The following is a 7695-nucleotide window of genomic DNA, read 5'->3' on the forward strand; positions in this document are numbered from 1 at the left end:
CCCTGGGAAAGGAGGCACCGGTCCAGGCTGGGGAGGGGCTGGGGCTGGGGGCTGGGATTTTGCTCCAGCTCCCGCTGATGCTAAGAGGCCCTGGTGTTCTCCATTACGAACATTTCAGCAGTTTTCGCCAGGGTGCAATTTATCACCATCATATGTTTCCAGTCAAGTTTCTCAGCGGCCCCGTCTATCTCCCCGGTCTCGGTGGAAGTACTTGGGGCTCGAAATGCCAGTCTCCCTTTTTGAAGTCCCTCCCCCTGAAGAATGGCAGTGTTCGCGCTGCCCTGGCCCGGGGATGGCTGGGCTCTGTTAGGGCTGGGAAAGAGTGGACGTGGTTAATTCGTGTTACTCTCGGGCCCGGGGCCCCTTTGGACTGCTTGGGGAGAGTTGGCAGCGCAAATAATGGCGGGCTTCATGCTCTCTTAAATCACTGCAGCTGATGCTTGCCTTGGTCTGAGCCGCCCGAGCATTTCAGGGGAGTGGTTCGGGCCAGTGTTGGGGGCAAATGGCATCCACCGTGTGTGAAGGGGGCGTGGAGGGGGAGGGAGGGTCTGCAAACAGAGGAAGCCGAGAAATCAGGAACTCTAGAGCAAGGGTTGCTGGCCAGCAGGTGAGGATGGGCTGGTGCTCATTCCTCACCTCCCTGAGGTTGGGCTGGAAGGCTTCTAAGGTCCCTTCCTGTTCATCGTCTATGATCCCACGTCTAGTCCAACCCACTTGTGTGGCTTAGGGGATACAATGCAAGATTTGGGCAGAGTCAGAAGGAGATGGGGTTCAAATCCGCTTTCAGATGTTGACTACTCAAGTGACTGCAGGAAAATCATGTTTTCTGTAAAATGAGGGGGTTTGCCTATGTGGCCCCTAAGGGACCTTCTAGTTCTGGGACTATGAACCTCTTATCATAGGTTTAGAGCTAGGGCAAATGCTTATTTTACAGATGAGGCAACTGAGGCAGAGAGAAAGATAGAGGCAGAGACAGAGAGACAGGGAGTGACATACACACAGAGAAAAAGAGGGAAAAACAAAGAGAAACACAGAGACAGACAGATAGAGAGATACAGAGAGAGACACACAGAGAGATACAGATAGAGAGATACATAGAGAGACACAGAGAGAGACACACAGAGAGACACAGATAGAGAGATACATAGAGAGAGACAGGGGTGACTTACATACAGAGAGAAAGAGAGAAAAACAAAGAGAAACACAGAGAGACACACAGAGAGACACAGAGAGAGACAGAGGTGGGATGGGGAGGGGGAGAAGGGATACTCAGCATGACCCAGCTGGTAAGAAGTTGAAGAAAAGCTTGATTCCAAACCTAGAGCTCTTTGCACTGGGCCAGAAGCCCAGAAGCAGTGGTTAAGCTTTTAGACTCGGATGGATTGATGATCTTGTCCATGGGGGCACTTTCTCCACAAACAATCAAGATGGCGGCCCTTTCCTGCTCTCTGACTTCTTATCTTCCCCTAATCTTCCACAAGGCAGCATACTGTTAGATCTCTGAACATCAGGAGCCTGTGGCTGTTCATCAGTTATCCATTGCTCTCACCACATGACTGGCCCACGTTCTTCTCCATTCATAAATCTTCCCGACTGCATCCACTTGTGCAATTCTTCATTAGTAACGTATTGCTGCTTCCTCACACCCAGCGTGGGGCTCCGCATTGCCCCTTGACTGACCCCGTCCTTGAATTCTCCAGAACGTTCAGTATTCCATGACTTGCAGCTCTACTGTTTTTTCTCTATTTTTTCCTCTTTTTTTCCCCCTAGGGCCCCTATCTGGCCCCCTCTTGAGTTGGATTGGCAGCCCGTGAAACCTTCCCGATTCAAGAGGAAAAACTTAAAAAGTCTCTGATTTGGAAAAGACAAATAATACTGAGGGGGCTTTAAACACAAGATTATGGCTATATGGCAGCAGATGACCTCGCCTCCAAGTGTGTTGAGACAACCAAAGACTTATTTCATCCCTTACCTCACGCTCAGAGCTTCCTAGCATCTTCATCCTCCCTTTCTCTTCCTCTCCAGCTTAGTGAAAGAGGTATTTCTGTTCCCATTCTCCACCTGTGCCTTTGGACACATCCCCTTCGCTTTCACCTCAATAGAAGTCACCTTCTGTCTCTCTCACTGGCTTCTTCCCATTTGCTTACAAACCCATCCAGCCTCTATGGACTGAGAACCTTTATTCCAACTCCAAATCCCACTGACCTATTGGGGTTCCCAAGGCCTCACTAGCTAATCTCTCCTTCAGGGTTCTAGGTATATGCTTGGAGGGCTTAGGATATATTTCTAATGCTATAAACTCGAGCCCCTATTCTGGCGAATTTTCTCCAACGCCGGCTGACATTTATAGAGATTTATGGTTTGCAAAAACCTTTTCACCAATGGTGTCAAATTCAAAGAGAAAAGGCTGGACACAAGGATCCCTGCAGGCCCTATTGACTTAGAAAATTGCATGTGAGCAATATTTTCTATTGTGTTTTCATTTATTTTGTTATATATTTCCCAATTACATTCGAAATCGTTTTGGGCTACTTTTGGGGAGTGTTGTAGGAGGAGTGTGGTAGTTTTGCATTGTCTGATACGAACACATTCACTCATTTGATTCTTACAAATCCTTGAGAAATGGGCATTATATCCCTATTCTATAGTTGAGGAAACTGATAGTCAGAGTCAGAAATTTAGAGCCCCTTGAAGATGAGACCTGATCTAACTCCTGACTTGGTTCTCCATCACACTACCTGTTCCTATATTCAAGCCTCCAAAATAATCAAAAAGCCTTTCCTTGACCCTTTCTGTCCTCTTGCTACTTTCCCCCTGGATGCAATACTAAATTTCTTGCAAATGTAGTCTACACCCAAAGCTTACTCTTCAACAAACTCTTCTCCCATCCCCTGCAGACTTCCTTCTGACTTCATCACTCAGCTGAAGCTGCTCTCTCAAAGGCGACCTTCTGATTGACACATCCAGCAGCTCCCCCATCTTTATTCTATCCTCTTCAGCCATTGACACATGGATTGCCGCCATCGTCTGTATTCTCTTTTGTCCCTGGATGGCAGATCTCCTTCAGGATATGAGTCTAACAGTGGTATTTCTGGGTCAAAAGGTAGAGATATATCATTCGCTTTTTCTGAATCATTTCAAATTATTTCCCAGAATGCTTAGAGCCATTCATAGCCCCAGCAACAGTGCCATTTTTCCATCTTTCCACAACCCTTCCAACATGGACTATTCCCTTCACTGTTATCATAGCAGTCTCACAGTACATGGGTATTGAATAGTGAACCATTAGTGTGTCCTTAGGAAAAGGAGTTTCTGAGTAAATCTTTTAGCTACAAGGAATTGAGGGAACGTTCGAGTTGCTATTTGTAACAGATAGATGCTAATTTTCAGTCAATTATTCTTAGAACAATCACTCATGATTCTCTAGGAAATGGGAAGAATCTGTTTTTAATTATTTCCCCAAGTTCCTTATAGACTTTTACCTGAGAGTAAATATGGTCATCTTCTGAGTTAATTAATAAAGACCAGTTGCCAAGAGCCTCAACCTTGAGTTCTCAGGGCTGGCTTATCTTCCACCAATTAATCATGATTTCTCATTTAAAATGGATCTCCCAGCTGCTCGCATGTGATATGTCAGCTGTCACGGGAGCCCTAGGCCTTTACCATGCTAGAGAGAATCTCATCACCAGACAGGAGACAGTCACGAGGCCCATAAAGCAACCTCCGAAAAATTACCGGAGTCGGTGAAGAGATGCCATGGCTCGCCAGATTGACGATGCATGATAGAGAGAATAGCAACGGAAAAACATGACAATAATGGGAGAGATAAATCACAATATACTTGCCATCTTTGGGGAAAAGGGAAAGAGGGAATTGAGGAAGGTAATTAACCTGCCACATTTAGGTTGCCACATCTGATTTTTAAAGCGGAGAGAGAACGCCAGGGAGATGTTGAAACAGGGAATCTTGTCGTTAGAAGGAACCTTGGGATAGTATTGTCTCCTCTTCTTATAGTATTAGTGGGGAAATGGAGGCTCTGAGAAACATGGTAAAAAGTCTTGGGTCACAGAACTACCTAATGATGGGGCAGTCAGGCAGGATGGATAGAGCTGTCCCTGGAGACCTGGGTTTAAATCTCACCTCTGACACCAACTGATTGTGTGATTGTGAGCAAGTTGTATAAGCCCTTGTGTCCCCAAGAAACTCCCCATGACTAAAAACTGGGAGCAGATGCAGATCCACTTTGGTTGAGAGGATTTCTTCACTGGGTATTCCCTAAACAACACACAGTCTGGCACGGTGGATAGAACATAGGTAGAGTTAGGATTGTGTTGTCTAGAGGAAAGAGGGCTGGCTCTGGGAACAGAGGACGTGGGTTCAAAATCTTTCCTCTGGCATGTGTTACCTGTATGACTGTCCATAGAAAAGGGTCCTCAGTTCCATTATTTGTAAAAAGAAGTGGGGATGGTCTCTGAGATTCCTCCATCTCTTTGTTCCTATAAGTGCTGAACATAAAACCAGATTCAGTCAATCACCACACATGTGTTAAGCACCTACTATGTGCCAGGCACTGGGCTAAGCACTGGGATTACAAGAAAAGGCAAAAAAGAGAACCTGCCCTCAAGAAGATCATAGTCTAATGGTGGAAACAAGAAGCAGTAGCTTTGTGTATACAACACATACACAGAATATTTAGGAGATTATCTCAGAGAGAAGGCGCCAAAGTCTGGGGGGAAAGGAGAGAGCAGAAATGGGTTTCCCAAAAGGTTGGCTTTTTACTGAGACCAGGGAACAAAGCAGAGATGGGAAGAGAATGCATTAGAGGAAGGCCGGATGCAGCCAGTGCAAACACACGGGAGCTGGAGCCGCAATGTTGTGCAGAGGAGCCAAGATGGAATGACAAAAGATTATGTTCATTTAGAGGAATTTTGCAATTCGGGAACACGGAAGTGGGATACTTGTTGGTGATGGCAAGATCAAAGGCCTGAACCTCTCTGGGGATGTCTGAGGTGGGTGGAGGAGCAGGTTATGGGAAATGAGGAAACTGAGGAATTGGGACTTTGAGGGAGCACAAATATGTATGGGGAAGTTCTTCAGTAAGAGGGCAGAAGATAGGGAATGGGGAGGACAGGTAGGTAAGACCTTTCTTTTTCACATCATTTCTTTTCCATCCTAAAGCTCATGCCTCCATGCTGTGTGACCTTCCACCCCAGCTTGCTTCTTTTCCACAATTCCACGAGTGATGTGGCTTTCCTTGGGTATTACTCATCGTAGTGAGATCAACATCCGTGATAATGCTCACACGGAACAAACAAGAATCAAGTAATACTGATATTGATAACCCTCACAGCTTTATATTTGGTTTATATAGTGTTTTCTTTGAGTTTGCAAAGCCAGTATGTGATCACGATAAATGTGTGATCACAGCTTCATAATTTTTGAGATGAATTAGTGGTCCTCTAGTCCAACCCTTTCACTTTGCAATTGGAGAAACTGAGGCACAGGATTTCCTAAGGTCACACAGCCAGTGAATAGCGGAGGGAACAACTTCAGGGCTCTGGCTTGCCATCCAATGATCTTGCTGCTTCCCTCCTGCTCCCCCACAGGATAGCTTCCCGTGGTATGACTCCCATTCTGTAGATGAGGAGCCTGAGGCTCAGAGAAGGTGACATGCCCACTGCCAAACAGCACGTGAGTGTCAGGGGTGATACCTGGACCAAAACCAGTGTTCTTACAACCACGCCGTGCTCCCTCGCTGGGCCACACTGCTTTTCGCTCCGGCAATTATACGAGAGGGGGAAAAAGTGATAAACTCAGAAGTTCCTTTTCCTGTCAAAGGGCAGAAAGGACAGCATGTTCCCATGTGCTTGTTACAAGGAGAAATATCTGAAAGGGAAAATGGGAACAATAAAATAACCCAACAAGGCGAGGATCACATTCCCATCCCCTTTATTTTTTCTTTTCAGTTCAAGAAAAATCCCTTCTCCGGTGAGATTCTTGGGAGAAAGACTATTTAAAAAGATATAAAATAGGGGACTGTATAATTTATTATAGCAAATACAAATGTCTGTCGAGAAAGAAACAAAGCAAGGGAGGAATAAGGCACAGAGAAAACCACGAGTGGTGGGCCCCCATCAGCGTGCTCTTGAATAGAGACGCTGGGCTCGGCCCCACTGGGAGCGAGGACAAAGATGGAGTCACACAGCGATTTGTCAAGTATTAAAACACATAAAAGTTGTGAGAACACAGCCCTGCTGGAGAAACGTGGCCCTGACTTTTTGTGAGGTTGTGCCAGGCCTCCTGATGGATGGATGTCATGTGAAGGCGGTTTTGTGTGCCGTAATAAAGAGACATCTGGTGAGTTCCCTTTTGGGGAGGGGAATGGTCAGCTTCCACTGGAGTCCGGGGGTCACTTCTATCTCTTTTGCAGGGGCTGGCTTTATTCCATCAGATTTCTAGGATTGATTCTGGCCTGAGCCCCCACCGGCTCTCCCCGAGTGACCCCTTGAAGCCCGTAGCTGAACCTGAACAAACATAGGAAGAATGCATCCTGGACAAATGCGAGAAGTCGGGGAGAGCCAAAGCGCTCTTGGAAGTCATCCTCTTCCCTTGCTATCAAACCTGCCTAGGAAAATCTCAGAAAACCTTCGAAAGTAGGAATAATCTTTCCATCCCTCCCAACCCCCATCCCAACTTCCTCCGCTCCAGGGGCCTCTGAGTAATGATTTCACTTTACAAAGTCTCAGGCCTCCAGAAAGCTCACAGACATCATTCTGCACGTGTTCCAAATGGGTCTCCCGGGGATCCGGGCAGGCTCTGCTCCAGAATAGGTGTGGGGGATTTGCAGAAGGAAATCTGAAACTGTGGCCAGAGTCATGGAGACATCTGACCCCCGGCTAAGATCCAAGCCAGCCCAGGCCTGACTTCAGTTTTCCGTAGAAATCACATAACCCTGGGCTGGGCTGAGTTTCTTTTGAATCGGAGCCAAAGTCAGGGGAGCGGGAGCCCCTAATTATGCTCGGTACCCACGGAAAATGCTCTCTGTCTTCTGGTCTTTGGTATCCATTGGATCCCCTAATTCTGAATTTTGAGGCAAATGGGGATTAGAGAAGGGAAAGATTGCTTCATCCCCGAAAGAGTCAACATGTGCTCTTCAGAGCATCTAGAGGGGAAAGGGATCCCAGGCTGGACCACTCCCCTTCTTCCCAAGGAAGCTCAGTGGGACCGGCCCGTGTGTGGGCACCAACTGGGCAGCCTTTGGAGCCCAGCATCTTCTCACTTTAATGAAGTACCAGAAGAAAGCTCCGGCCTGATCACATATGTTTATATTATTCTTTCTCGGTGGCAAAGCGAATAGAGCGCCAGACTCAGAGTCGGGAAAATCTAAATTCAAATCTGGATTCGGATACTTTCTAGTGGTACAAAAGTGGGCGAGTCACTTAGCTATACTTCCCTCAGTTTCCTCATCTGTAACATGGGATAATAATTACTGCCTGGGTTGTTGTGAGAATCAAATGAGAATAATTGTAAAGGGCTTAGCACAGTGCCTGGCACCTAGTAAGCGCTAAACCGATGTCAGCTATCATCGTAATTTGATAATAATAATGGTGATTATTACTTTTTCCCATGTGATTTGGGCTGTTCAGCAGTTTCTTATTTATTAAAATGAGACAGCAGCGGGAACAGGGGAAGTTG

Source organism: Antechinus flavipes, chromosome 4, assembly GCF_016432865.1.
Source record: "Antechinus flavipes isolate AdamAnt ecotype Samford, QLD, Australia chromosome 4, AdamAnt_v2, whole genome shotgun sequence".
Classification (NCBI taxonomy): Eukaryota; Metazoa; Chordata; class Mammalia; order Dasyuromorphia; family Dasyuridae; genus Antechinus; species Antechinus flavipes.